This window comes from Malaclemys terrapin, chromosome 7 (genome assembly GCF_027887155.1).
Source record: "Malaclemys terrapin pileata isolate rMalTer1 chromosome 7, rMalTer1.hap1, whole genome shotgun sequence".
NCBI classification, from domain to species: Eukaryota; Metazoa; Chordata; order Testudines; family Emydidae; genus Malaclemys; species Malaclemys terrapin.
Window position 1 is genome coordinate 42,785,163 of NC_071511.1, and position 15,693 is coordinate 42,800,855.

Here is a 15,693-nt window from a genome sequence, read left to right on the forward strand (position 1 = left end):
TCTTTGTTCTCTCATCCTCTCCCCAGTGGAGGGTTTTGTTTTGGAATTTTTTTTTGATAGTAACAAATTATACACACACATTGTTATAAATTTGTTAGAGAAGGCAAGGTCAAAATATGCACCGTGTACTTGCAGTGGAAGATGGTGAGGTTTGTAATGGTCATTAGTTCCTGGGGGAGTTCTTTCCAAAGTAGTGGGCCAGCTCTGAGAAAGCTATCTCTTGCACAAAGGAGTTTTACTCATAGTGCAAAGCTGTCAACCACAGTCTTCATCCCAGAGCTTTAGGTTATCTTTTAGATACCCTGGGACTAGGCCATGGAGTGCATTGAAGATAAGGACCAAGACCTGGGACCTGATTTGATATTCTGTGAGAAGCCAGTGTAGGGAGCAGAGGACAGTATAGATGTGCTCATGGTAGCCAATATTGGCAAGATGGCACATTGCAGCATTCTGTAACAGTTGGAGTTTTCTAGGTGCTGAAGGTTTCATTTCCAGGTATATTGTAGTCCATCTGAGAGGTGATGAAGGCTTGAATAAATGTGGCCAGAACATCATAGGCCAAGATGGGACAGAGTCTCCTAACCAACCCAAATGGTAGAAAATGTTACTTGTGGATGCTGTAATGTGAGATCATAGCATCAGTGAGGAATCCAGAAGCACTCTTCTTGAGTCAATTGACCAATTAAACCAAAAAGAAACTACACTGTGCCTGAAAACTCTACAAAATGCCCACTAGCATAACCTCTGCCTTACTCTGGTTTAGCTTCAACCAGCTCTTCCCATCCATGAGCTGATCTCGTCCAACCTCTGGGCCACCTTGGTGGTCCTGGAATGGCTATATGTGGTGAAAGACAGGTAGTAGGCAAACTTTCAATAAGTGCCATGCTGTTTCTCTTCTCCACAGCCTCAGCCTGCATCACTGAGACCTGGCTGGGTTAAACCACAAGCCCTGTGCTAGTCCACCTCATCCCCCCTATGGTACACCATAGATCTAGACTCCAACAAATTCCAAAACCCACTAAAGGAAAACAGCACCTCTCCCACAAGACAAGGAGTCGAGCACTTGTTAAATCATTAGCAACATACACATGCCTCAACCACTGACACGCTGACCCCCAAATGGCATCTTCCTCCCCACTGCCCACCCAGATCTCCCTGATTTTCTGACACCCTGTGCTGGATGAAGAGAGAGGGGCAGAAACAAGTGCCAATGATGGAAAACAAAGGCTGATTTAGACAGGATGAAACAAATTCCCCAAAGCCTGTACTGAGGCTGTATTACAGGTCCCTCCAAAGAGGCTGCTAAATTCCACCCCCACCGAGCAATCCTGAATTCTTATACAACCTGCATTGGAGCTCAGCACCAAGCACTGTGAAGAATTATCATCTTCGCTGCAAGCAACTCCTCCTGCACCTGCCAGTCAACAGCCCACCTGCATTCCCAGAGTTCAGTACATTCACTCATCAAAACGTTCTGGATACCCTATAGGGATCCTGACCCAAGACACTTGAATCTGACCCAGGCCCTTCCTGGCTTGTTAAAGAGAGTCATGAACAATTGGTGCCAGTCCTGACCAAAACAGCCAATGCCTCATTCAGAGAAGGAATTCTTCCTTCCTCCTTCAAAACATGCAATAGTCTGACCAACACTGAAGAAACCTGCTCTGGATACTTCAGTCATAGCCAACTATTACCCAGTGTCAAACCTCCCAGTTCCGAGCAACCTCAGAGAGAAACTAGCAGAAGGCCAACTACAAGCTCATCTAACTCAACCCAACAATCCAGATCTAGCACAATCTGGATTCAGGCCAGGACATGGAACTGAAAAATGCTGTAGTGGCATTGATGGATGATCTTCTTCTTTTAATGGATAGAGGACAGGCAACTACTCTCATGCTTCTAAACACTGCTGACTTGCTGACCATGACACACTGCTGTTTTGCCAGAGAGAGGTGGCAGGAATTCAGGGGAATGCATTAAAATGGTTTGTGTAATTCCTAGAGGGATGCCCCCAAGAAGACTAATGATGGGAAACTGCATTTCCACCCCTATACCCCTCACTTGTAGTTTGCTACAGCAAGTTTCAGTGTTTAATTTCTCCATTTATGGTGAAGTATAAGGCCACCAATGTGTCTGCACATAAAAGAATAGTGATGCGGGTGACCTTTGTGGAGTTTGAGGGCTTTTGCAAAACTACCTGAATGACTTTTCATTTAAAAATATTCATTCAAGTTTTCCAACGTATTTTTGTTACAAATTATTATGTATAGACTATGATTCAATTTATAAAAAAGCATTTTGCTCTCCCATATATTATATATATATAATTAGCTACAGGGAAGCCTGTGTAATTTCCCTAAAACTTAGCTGCCATGAAATGGTTCCTTAGATACACACATTTATTTTACTCATTAGAGTTCTCTACCCTTCTCCATTTTTCAACTTATTTTTTTAAGCTTGTTTTTCCCAACCAGACTCGAATACTGTACTTCATTGTGTCAGTCAGCTTTTCCATCAGAGCCTCTGACTTTTATGAGTTTATTAGTCAGCAGAAAAAAATTCACTGCAGGCTGAAAGAAAGAATTTGTCATTGCAAGTGTAAAAAAATAGTTTGACTCATGTGATTTAAAGAAACTGCAGTAAAGTTAATAGGATTTCAGCAGACTTAGACTTTGCTACTTTCATCTCCTACAATCTGATTTTCAGAGGTACTGAAAATCGATAGCTTCCTCTTACATCAATGGGAATTATTGTACGTATGCAACATAGCTTGGAACCAGCCCTTAAACTTTACCTTAGCTGTGGAGAATAAAAGTCAGGAAGACTGTTTATGTCTACTGATAATAATGAATGGATCCTATTAATATTAAAATCCCTAAATAGTTGAGTTAATGGTACATACAGAGTAACTACCCATGTAGGGTTTTTAGTACATACAGAAATTTCACATGTGCTTTTGTTTTTATATCCCTATATTCACTGCATGCAACATAATGCTCCAAGAGATCAGCTACAACATCTGTTTGCCTGACAAAACAGATTTATTTTATTATGTTAATTACGGAGCAGGATTTTGATATTCCAAGAGATCTGGAATCATCTGTTGTACAGTATAAAATGCCTCTTGTAATACCCTAACAGATTAAAATGTTTTCTTTTTTCCTCCCCTTCCCTAAAAAGATCTTTCATACCCTCCCAATCCCAGGATCATTACTAGACACCCTCAAAAGTTGCATTGCAGCCACTGCCTTGGGACTCCATTTGAAGCCTGACAGTCAGGGGCAGCCTGTCCATATAGGCGAACTAGGCGGTCACCTAGGGTGCCAAGTTAAATGAGGTGCCAAATTCAAGGGGGAAAAAAAATTAAAAAAAAAATTAAAAAGATGGGAATATGAATTATAATTCATTTCTCTACATTTGAGACTTTATTAATATGTCAAATCTTTTATTTACTGCAAAAATAAATAATATTTTAGCAAAAAATATTTCAATTTGAGACATAGGGTCAAGATGACCCACTCCGCAATTCTGATAAGCAATAACTCAGTCACAATTAAACACATCTGCCAGCAGCAAGAACTGCCATGCTAGTGACACCTGACTCGAATATACATCAAGGTCACATAGCTGGAAATTCATGTAGACCGGAGATATCGTGAGTTGATACATGTCAAACAGTCATTTTAACACACGTCGCAGGTAGATGGTTAAGAATCAAGCGAATACTGTAGAAAATTGTGTTTCTTGGTACCAAAGAATAAAGAAAAAATATCTTTCAGCATTATAAATCCAAAATGTGAGTATCTTTAAGCGTTATTAAACCTGAGCATTACTATCGGGCTATATAATTATGAACTCTTCTTTGTTATAACTGGTTCACATGTAATAAATAAGGTCCATAAAAGAAAAGTAACAGTGTTAACGCTTAACAGACTACAAAAGTGATGACATCACACTCCAAGCGGGTAACCATGAGGAAGGGGATTACTTTCCAAACAACCAATGTTGGGTTATAACATCGAAAAAGGTCATTTTGTTTCTGTGTAAATGCTGTAACTGACTGTTTTAATAGGTAAGTGAGTGTATGTTACTAATCATTGAACCTTGAAGCAGTGAAAAGACATGTTGGGATGGCTGCAATGTGGTTTAAATCGCCAACCATGTGGTGGGTATGTCAGCCATCCTTAACGCTATAATGCTTGCAGTTTGGAGCACAGTACATAATATTCAAATGCCCCATGGCAGAAAGAGGAAAAAGAAAACCCTCAGGAGCTGAGTATCGTAAACGAAAGGCTGAGAAGGAAAAGGATCAAGCAAAACAGCAGAGATCCTTCCTGAAATATCTTCTCTTTAATCCAAATAAAGATGGAAGCAGTTCATAGCATCCAGATGAAGGAATTTTACTTGGAGAGGAGGTTAGCTCACATCTGCATGGAAGCAGTTTGGAACATCAAGATGAAGGTATATTACTTTGAGGTGAGAGTAGCTCAAATCCATAAAAAAGCAGTTTGGAAACTCAAAAGGATGGAAACTTACTTCTAGATGAAGGCAGCTCACAACATCAGACTGATATGGAAGTGGAGAAAATTTATTCACCTTCAGCGACACATGCAGAAATTGAAGTAAATGAAGTAGAAGGAAGAAAGGATGAGGAAGTTACAAACAAGTTACAGTATGGGGACCCAGCTTCATGGCCCAGATGTGCTGACAGTGTGCGGCAAATTCTTGTGGAACATGGACCCAAACAAGTTCATGAATTTCCCTTCCCTAAGGATGGAAATAAAAGAAAATTCTCTGTTCAGCAATACAAGAGGAAACTTATTAATGGGGAAGAAATTAATCAAAACTGGTTACAATATTCAGTGTCGAAGGACTCTGTGTTTTGCTTTTGCTGCAAGTTGTTTAGAAATCAAGCAATTGGTACGTCATTTACTGAAAATGGTTTAAAGGACTGGAAAAACGTATCTTCAATTCTCTCTTCACAAGAAAGAAGTACAGAACATTTGGAATGTTTTCAAAATTGAAAAGAACTTGAATTACGATTGAAAAAAAGAAAGCTATCAATGAAGAAAATTTACATATGATCAAGGAAAAAATAATATTGGCAACAAATCAATTAGAGCGTCTGATTGCTTTAATGAGAGTTCTCAGTGGGCAAAATTTAGCATTCCGCGGCTGCAGTAGAAATGAAAAATTATACACTCCAGGTAATGGAAACCTTTAAAAATTTGTTGAATACCTAGCTTTGTTTGATCCAGTCATGAAGGAGCATCTATGTAAAAGAACTGATCATGAAACACGGGTTCATTACTTAGGAAAATATATGCAGAATGAACTGATTCAAATCCTAGCAAATGCAATTAAAAAGAAAATTGCAGAAGCTGCCCATTCTGCAAAATACTTTTCAATAATACTGGACTGTACACCAGATGTGAGTAATGTTGAACAAATGACTATCTTTTTTTTGTGGATAGGGAAAAGTCTGCAGATGAAGATAATGTTGTGGTGCTCATAAAGGAACATTTTTTGGATTTCGTATTGTGATGTTGACTCTATGATTTTATGCAAATATGCTAATGAGTGTGAATATAATGTAACTGGAATACGCTTCATGCAAAAGGTCTCTTGTAAGGTATCATTACAAAGCTTATAATCTACTGAGTGTGGTCATCCTATTTTATGTATGTATCATTCTTGTATCTCAAACTAGAAATATGAAATATAACTCTGACGGCCTATTGTAATTATGCAAAGTGTGGGCCATTAATGGTGGTTTGGAATCTCGATGGCTCCCATTAACCAGGGCAACTGACTGTAGATGGCCCTGTTTTACTTGTAAGTCTTCCTGTATAAGTGTGTGCTGGCAAGTGGGTAATGAAGTCTTACAGTGATATGTGATCATGTCACCTGAACTGGAATCTATCTTTAACCTGGTGCTTTTCCATTTCGAAGGAGGGGTAGGAACCCAGAGAGAGACAAAGGATTCCCGCCTTATGCAAAAGATATATAAGTGGGTGGAACAGAACATAAGGGGCGGCAATCATGGGAAATCCCCTAGCTACCACCTGAGCTGGAACAAGGGCTGTACTGGGGAAAGGATTGTGCCCAGACTAGGAAGGTGTCCAGTCTGTGATAGAAGCTTATTGAAACATCTCTGAGGATGAGATGTCATCTGTATTCAGTTTTCTCACTGTATTAGGTTTAGACTTGCGTGTTTTATTTTATTTTGCTTGGTAATTCACTTTGTTCTAGCTGTTATTACTTGGAACCACTTAAATCCTATTTTTTGTATTTAATAAAATAACTTTTTACTTATTAATTAACCCTGAGTATATATTAATATCTGGGGAGAAAGGGGGACGGGCAAACAGCTGTGCATCTCTCTCTATCAGTGTTAGAGGGCGAACAATTTGAGTTTATCCTGTATAAGCTTTATACAGGATAAACGGATTTATATGGGGTTTGGACCCCATTGGGAGTTGGGTACCTGAGTGTTGGAGACAGGAGCACTTCTTAAGCTGTTTTCAGTTAAGCCTGCAGGTGTTGGGGGACGTGGTTCAGACCTGGGTCTGGGTTTGTAGCAGGCTAGTGTGCCTGGCTCAAACCAGGCAGGGTTCTGAAATCCTAAACCGGCAGGGAAAACAGGCTCAGAGGTAGTCCCAGCACATCAGTTGGCAATTCCCAAGGGGTTTTCTATGATCCAACCTGTCACACGTACCACTGAAGGAGACGACTGGAGCATTTATGACTGAAACTATTCTACAAGAGCTTGAAACAATGTCATTATCTGTTGAAAACTTACGTGGCCAAGGCTATGATAATGGGAGTAATATGAAGGTAAAGACAATGGCATGGAAAGGAGAATGATGGAAATCAATCCTTGGAATTTTTTTGTTCCTTGCAGTGCACATTCTCTGAATTTGGTTGTCAATGATGCTGCTAAATGCTGTTTGGAGGCAAGCAATTTCTTTGACCTGGTGCAACATGTTTGTGTGTTTTTCCCAGGCTCAACACACCATTGGGAGATTCTGACTCGCCATGTGAATTCTCGAACTGTGAAGCCTCTTCGCTATGAACTTGGAAACATTTATGATGCCCTAATTGAAATGTCTGAGGATATTATTTTTACTGGATCATCTGGCAATACGGCACGTTCAGATGCAGAAGCTCTTGCAAATGGCCTTTCCAAGTTCAAATTAGTGACTTCACTCATTTTATGGTACAATATCCTTTTCGAGATTAACCTCACTAGTAAGCAGCTTCAGGAAAAGAACTTGAACATACATTCTGCTATTCAAAAACTGCAGCAAACTAAAAATATTCTGGAGGAATTCAGAGGTGATGAGTTCAAAAGAACACTGGTAGATTCTCTCGAGCTTGCTGAAGAAATAGACTTTCACACAGAATTTGAACCAGAGCCAGTTCACATTCGGCAAAAGAAACAGCAGTTTTCATATGAAGGATGACACACACCCATTCAGAACCCAAAAGAAAGGTTCAAAGTGAATTTCTACTTCGCAGTCCTTGATACTGCTATTCACCCGGTTGATGAAAGATTTCAACAGATGCAGCAGTTAGTCAATATTTGGCTTTCTATACGATATCCACAGCTTGCAAAAGAAAACAGCAAAACAGATAAGGGAATTTTGTAGAAAACTGGAGTTGGCATTGACTCATGAAAATTCAAAACACATTGATGCTACACATTTGTGTAGAGAGCTTCAGGCTTTTTCAAGACGACTTAAGAAACATTCCACTCCTGAAGAAGTACTGAAGTTTTTTTGTGAAAATAAACTCAGTTTTCCAAACATTTTTAAAGCTCTATGCATTCTTTTAACTTTGCCAGTTTCTGTAGCAAGTAGGGAACGTAGCTTCTCAAAGTTAAAATTGATAAAAACATATCTGCATTCAACAATGGTGCAAGAGAGACTTGCCACAATGTCAATAGAGCATGAAATAGCTGGAAAACTGGATCTAAAAGAACTAGTGACTGAATTTTCAAAACTTAAAACATGACTTTTCTTGCTTTAAGAGCAGAGAGTGTATTTTATTCGGAGTGTTTTGTAAATACAGGTTAAAGTTCATTGAAGAGTTTTCTTATTTCTTTCTATATTGGATGTGGTGGTAATGGCATTTAAACAGGATAGTGGAATGGATGATTTTGGATTTGTAATAATAAAAATAATTAACATTTTTAATGAATTTTTATTTGAAATTGAACTGAAATATAATCTAACTGTTGTGTACAAATCTGTTCTGAAAATTTCATGTCTCTATTTTATCTGATCTCAGAAACATTGATTGGACAGACGGATGGATGGACAAACTGAATAATTAAGCCTCTGTTTTAAAAATCAGCTGAAGAGCTCACAGTTTACACTGGGATTTTCAAAGGAGTGTAAGGATTTTCAATGAGAATTTGACTCCTAATTCCCCGAAGCCCCCTTTGGAAATTCCAGCTGAATGATTTGAAAGCACTTTGTTCACAGTCCTGCCAAACAGGTGAGCCACAGACTGACCCAGGACAATATCAGTCTCCTGCACAGCGACATAGATCATAGATTAACACAGGTAAAAACAGATGTTTAAGCTAAGAGTTATTGTACCATGGTGACATTATAGAAGATACATTTTAAACAAAAGCTTGTTTCACGATGTCATTTTTCTAGAGTGAATTACTACCATAATTTCCACAGAGATACCAAAGCATCCTCCCCTTGAAAGGTGCTAAATGAATCTCTGGAGACCAGAGCCCTTTGTTTATCCAAGGGCAGCTACACCAGAGGTGGCAGAACAGAGATGTGGAGGGGTTAGGGCTACTGCCCCTGCAATGGAAATATTGGGGGGATGGATCTATATTTCTGCCTGCCCCCCGATGTTTTCCACCCCCACAATGCCTCGTGAAGATGAGAGCAGGAACTGGAGGAGGGGCTGAAGAGGCCGCTGGCGTATGAGATCCGGCCAGCCACCCGGGAGCAAGTAGGACTTCCGGGCCCAGCATGGTCCTGCCTTCCAGCCACTGAGAGTTCTGGCAGAGATGGATAGCCCAGGAAAGGGGCAGGAACATGTGCATCAGCCACCAGGGTGGGGCAGGGTACAGGACAGGGCACCGGCACCTGGGCGTGGATAGAGGGGCATCCCATAGGAAACTGTAGGACTGCCAACAAGGATTACAGTTGTGCCACTTGTAGGCATGCTTTACTGGTATGGAAACCTGCCCTCTAGAAACTGGAGTGAAACTATCCACTCCTTTCACTCAGACCACCAAACATGACATGAGATGAAGACTTCTGGTCATTGCTAAACTGGGCTGCATTTCAACTGGCAACATAGAAATAAAAAACTCCATATCCCATTACTCTTCCCCTGACCAGAGGATCAATACTTCCTAATGGACCTACTCCTTGTCATTTTGAAGTCAATTGCAAAACTCCCATTGACTTTAATGGAACATGGATCTGATCCAGTGACAGATTCAGGGTGAAGGAAGGTAATTTTCTCTTCTGATTCTACTTTATGCTGTCAAGTCAACATCTTGCATGTGTTTTTCAATGAAAACAGACTATCACAATGAATTAAAGTCCATATTAATGCCCATGGCATGAGATTTTCTAGGATACAATATTTACAGGTGAGTCTCACATATACTTAAATTGTCTGAACACCCAATAGAGGGTCCTGTGGCACCTTTAAGACTTATAGAAGTATTGGAGCATAAGCTTTCGTGGGTGAATGTGTCTGATGAAGTGGTCATTCACCCATGAAAGCTTATGCTCCAATACTTCTGTTAGTCTTAAAGGTGCCACAGGACCCTCTGTTGCTTTTTACAGATTCAGACTAACACAGCTACCCCTCTGATACTGAGCACCCAATGTTTACTTTGTACTTGATCCTAATGGCTCAAAGGAACTCTGGCTATAATGTTTAAATAAAAGTTTCTGATATACATTAAATTTGAAACTACAAAAGAATCATACGAAGAGGTAAGACAAGGATGCCAATGCAGAGTACAATAAGAAGGATATGACTGCCTCCTATAGGCAAGTATTTGTTTGCTGCAATTATTTATTTGATTCATTTGCACGTATAAAGGGATCCTGAACTGACAATCAGAAATATGGAGGTTTCCAATAATAGTTTTGATAAAATGCCAAATGGAGTAGCTGTTATAAAGAACAAAGTAATAAGAAGCTTTTCAGAATTGGAGATACAAAAATAAGAGCTGTAAAATACTTATGCAAACCCACTGTATCCTTGAGCAGATATTTTTATTATTATAGAAATAATATGTTAGTAACTGACAAGCTGAAACAACCACCACTACATGAAAACATAAATATATACCAAGAGACAGTCCTTGCTCCAAAGATATTCTTGCCATCCTATTTCCAGTCCGACCAGAAGCACTGGAAATGCCCCCAGATTGCCATGTCTGTTTTGAAGATCCAAGACGTTATAAGAACCATCCAAAATTATGGCTGCCTGTTCAAATCATTCATTTCCCCCCATCATTAGTGTGAAATGCCTCACAAATGCTGAGGGTCAAAAGCCCTTGTCTAACCACACACACACACACACACTAAAACCTTCCAAGTTGTTTTTTAAATATTAATCCCAACTCGAATGACCATCTGATGACATGTGATTAGTCTAATAATCACATTTAGCTATTCTTAAATTGTCTGAATGCAAATATGTGGCAAGTAAGACATATCTGGATATAAGTCCTAAAAGTACTGAACTTTTGAGAGAGAGTAACAACTGAATCTCTGAGTAGGTTGGGTATGTAAGAGATATTATAGGCATAAGGTAGAACAGTACCTTGTAAATGGAATGATTGTACTTCAGGGTGTGAATGAAAATTTAATTTGCCAACAAAGTTATTTTTCTCAATTGCTTTGCCACAGTGGAACACAAGAGTTCAATAAGGTATTTGTTTTGTTTTGAGGAAAAAGGAGTTTTCCACATTTTTGGGCCTAGTGCAGTCTCTTTTTGTTTTTGAAAGCACAGGACTAACTGGTAGATAGAAACAATTCAGAACTATGGCCATTTTTCACCACTGTTACTAAAACCATGTTTGAAGCAGACATATAATTAAATTCTGCTTAATAACTTAAAGCAAAATTCCAGATATTTAAAAAAAAAGCTGAGGGGAGGGGGGCAGAGAGCTGCCTGCAGCCCACAGAGTTTTCTCATTATTTTATTGGAGATAGTGCAAGCCAATCTCACTTGAGTAAAAACAGCAACATGGAAAGATTAAAATGTCTAGTTTGGGAGGATCTAAATGTAACTCTGTATTTTAACAATTCAGAATGGGACTTGTTTTTAATAAATCGAGTTTTGGCCCACAAATGACCTAAAAACAATTTCCCAAATGACATATTTAAAATTATTGTCTACATTTTACAAATCAATATTTTTTAATACCCTGCAGTTTCAGGTCTGGTTTACTCAACCCCATGGCCACAAATGGGACAGGTATCAATAAGTGTAGCCATCAGTTAAAACAGCAATTTAGGATATGGGTCTGTGCTCAGCATCAGAACGGTCATAGCTGGGCTGCTACCTATCCCAACTCTGAGGTTCATTCCTGTGTGATAGAACCCATCCCCAACCTGCCTCCACTGCACCAGCACCTCCTGTCAGGATTCAGCTCTCTGCAGTTCAGTTTCTGAAACAGTGTTCCCATTGTAAGAAACGCATACCTCACAGATCCATAAGTCAGATAGGAGAAAAAACAAACAAACAGAAGAACAAAAGAATACCCAGGCATGTAACCTGGCACATAAGGTATCAGCACAAACATTTTGTTTCTTTGATTTTATAATGTAGCCATTTTACTTTGTAACAATTTAAGAATAAGGGGAGAAGAAAGAGAAGATGATCTGTGGATTTCAATGCTCCTACCATTCCATGCTCAGTGTTGGGACTAAAAAACATGGCTTCTCTTTTTAAAGAAAAAGAAGGAAATTCTACCAGCTGTTATTCCTTTATGTACATGAGCATTCTTTGGTCATCTCTCTCTCAAAAAAAGGTTCAAACCAATGAGATCCTGAAGTATAGAAAGCAGCTTTTTCATTACAGAATTGCTAATAAAAAAGGCACACTCACCAAAAATACAAAAAAGGATTGTCAGCTGTAAAGGATTACAGGCACTTTGAAGAGTACGATTTCTGTTTATTTAAACATTTTGGCTCCTCAAGTATGAGGCAGAAAAGCACCGTGTGTTCAAACAAGGGGAGGGGGGGAAGCGAGCATATGCATAGGACTCCTGCCTTCTACAGCAAGACTGTCATATTCTTCACATCCAGCTCTTGCTATCAGTCCTCTTATCTACAGGAAGATAATTAATTGAGTTGCCAACCTAACATCTATATAAGTATAGATTTGGGGGCAGTATTCAGATCCTTTCTGCTCTTTTTCAGTACAGAACTCAGTAATATCTGCAGTTCATTGTCCTCTATAAATGTGGCATATAACCCTTTCCCCAAGAAGGTCATGAAAATACTATTCTTTGGAAACAAGCATGGATTCCACCAATTATGATCTGTACCAGCCTCCAGTTGTTTTGGTACCTGGATTAATTAAAAGTAAAGATACTGTAGGGAGCGGATTCCTTTAAACTCATTCTCGTAATTCAGTTATTTAAAACATCTGAGTAAACACAAATAAGTAGGTCAACTGTACATTCTTCTGTTCTGTTCCTCATTGTAATAAATGAGGTAACAAGAAACTGCTCATTTACTTCCTTTGAGTAACCCCTACATGCTTCCATCACTAATTGTCCCTTGCCAACTGTGCACTTTCATCAGCCTCTGTCCGTAGCGAGGCACAAGGCAGACTGCCCCTCATTACACTCACAATGTTTCTCAGCACACTATAGCTCTAGGGTTTGAGAATGCAGCCAGATACATTTGCTCTATTTTTAAGTAGCTTAAAAATAATATTTAACACCCTTTACCATTAAAAAAGACAATTAAAAGCCAAAGAACTAAGGAAGGAACAGTCATGGGTGAACAAAGGAGGTCCTGGGCTCTTCATGAATCTAAGGCTGAACCTATCGTAGAGTTTTCGATACAGGTATATTTAGAAAAGTCTATCCTGCCCCTTTAACTCCACCCTCACTCAATATTTTAGACTAAATATCTGGATATTCAGGATCCAGTACACAATTCCAGATTTTTATTTTATATGTTTTCATTGGAACATATTTCTCAGGGGATTGATTAAGCCTTCCTATTCCCCACAAAAAATGTAAGTCTACAATACAGACGTGTTGACACCAAACTTACACAAACACAACGTGAGAGCATTTCAGTGTAAATATTTAAAATCGGACATTGAACTCTGTCTCTTTCTTTGGAGAACTGCTGATTTTTAGTATTTTGTTGAGGAGAAAAAACAACATATTTCCCCTTAAAACTGGAACAATTGCACACCACAGAGATTATGTGTGAATTGTTTTAATAGTGAATGCAACTGGAAACCTGTTTCATTTCAGTTTTAACTGGTTAGTGTCACACATCGCTATGAAGGAATTAAAAAAATGGAAAAAGAGCAAACTTGCATCAAATCAACAAGAGTTAAAAAACATAACACCCGCCTTCTAAAACGTTGGAATTAGAAGGCAGTTTTGCAATGTACTTTCCAGAACATCTGGAGACTATCCAGCCTAAGTGACTCTTTTTGGGTACATCTACAGAGGGTTAAGAGAGATGCGGTGTGGCAGCGGCTGGCACTCTGCCTTGCAGGGTCCCAGAGCTTGAACTCCTGCCCAAGCCCAGGACTCTACCCTGCATCCACATACTTATGGCAGGACTCAATAAACAAAGAAAAAAAATAGTGCCTCAGATAGCCAAAGACTTGGTTGAAAAAATAAGCCTGCAACATGCCCTGAATATTAACTAATTAAAATGTGATGGATTGAGCTAATCCCACAGTCTGGGACTCCATCGAGAATGTCCTTCTGAAGTCCCTAGACTTCTGGAAATCAAGAATACAGCATGACCTTTTCCAGCAGACATACCACCACAGTACCCCTTGCAACAGGAAAATTATAGAATAGGTATATGTGTATAACATACAGGAACAAAAACACACACAATTAGTTATAGAAATATATAGGAAAAAATAAATCTTATACATAAGAACTCCACTTAAAAACCTTGCCAATCACCATCTGTTTTGTTGCTCTACTTGGTCATCTTAGTACTGAATATAGTTTGTCTGAAAAAGAAGGCATAGACTGCAGTATCCATATCAAATGGATTGTTAGAGAGGGAATAAGAGTAAAATAACCGACTTGCCCAAATACTTGCACATTACCTAGAAGTGACTAAACTAGTATTACTTCACTACAATTCAGCATTACTGTCACTACGCCCACAAAAGCAGTACAGCATTGAATGGTTTAGCTACAAATCAGCTTTCCCTGCTCAATATTTTCTTTAGTTTGATCTGCCATAAAATGTTAACCACAAGCCCTTTGATAAATGGACTGAAAGTCTGGATAGTTTCATTGCAGCTTTTTTTAAGTACTTCTGTTTCCTTTGCTACAGTGTTATTTTGTAATGATCCACAGCCATTTGTTTTATATTCACTTACGTATCCCTTCCTGGCCTGCAGCCATATCATCATAAGCTGTGATTTTATTGGATTTTAAGGTAAGAAGGATCAGGCACAATTAGTACTGGCATAAGAGACTTTACAGGAAAACATAGAAGCTGTAAGCAACAGTGTTGGCAAATCAGTAGATGGCACCCTTCTCTCTGAATCAATATTTGAACCCCAGCAGGTGCAAATGAACACTGTACTGCTGCTGTTTGTGTGATTTTCCTTGCAAATCAGTAAGAATAAGGTGCTTGGCTCCTGTGTCCCAGGCAAATTCTGGCTCAAATAATCCTTTCAAAACTCCCCCTGTACTTTCAATTGAGTGAAGAATTCTTCATTTTGTTTTTGCGCTGCAATGTTGTGTTGCACTGCACTATTAAACAAGTGCATTGCTTCAGCCCAGAAGGCAGCTGCATTTTATGTTATATCATACACAGTTCTCTCTAGCTGTTAATTTCTCCTTTTCCAGTATTCTGACATATTCTGTATAACCTCTTTCATACAAACTAAGTTGTGTAACATACAGTATATAGTGTTAAAATGCTAAAAGATCTGTAATTAGTTTGATTAATGTTAGCCAAGGGCTTTTTAGACAAACAGCTACAGAATGGAAGCCTTCTATACTATCTTTTAATGGAAAGTGCTATATAAAAACATCTCAGTTATATCACTTTTCCTAATACATCTACCAGAAACCACAGGGAGAAAGGAAAACAATATTCCATCACTGAAAGCATAAACTTTACATTATAAGAACTGTACTAACCCACTCTATATAGATACCAAAAAGTCCTACTCACTATAGCAACTGGGGAACTGAAATTAGGTGTTTGTGCTACAATATGATTAAACATCTAAGAAGCTTGTTGTGATGGTGTGAAATGATGAGTACATGTGAAGCCAGCTGTAACAGGATGGGTACCATAAAAGATTAAACAGGTCAACAGCAGCATCCTTGTTCCATACCTCCCAAGTTTCAAACCTGCAAACTTTAAATTTAGTTATCACACGTGAATTTAATCCTCATGTCCATTCCAGACACCCATGTTGGGTATGTGCAGATGCACCAAAATGATTCTGAGA

General features: G+C 39.0%; 1 protein-coding gene and 1 pseudogene across 3 annotated transcripts in view; one reads left to right on the forward strand and one right to left on the reverse strand.

Moving 5' to 3' along the window:
* The window catches only part of PRKCD (protein kinase C delta), a 156,928-nt gene that overhangs the window by 90,862 nt on the left and 50,373 nt on the right, over positions 1-15,693 (reverse strand). The gene's annotated exons all lie outside the window — the stretch shown is intronic.
* On the forward strand, positions 5,237-8,141 carry LOC128840323 (uncharacterized; annotated as a pseudogene).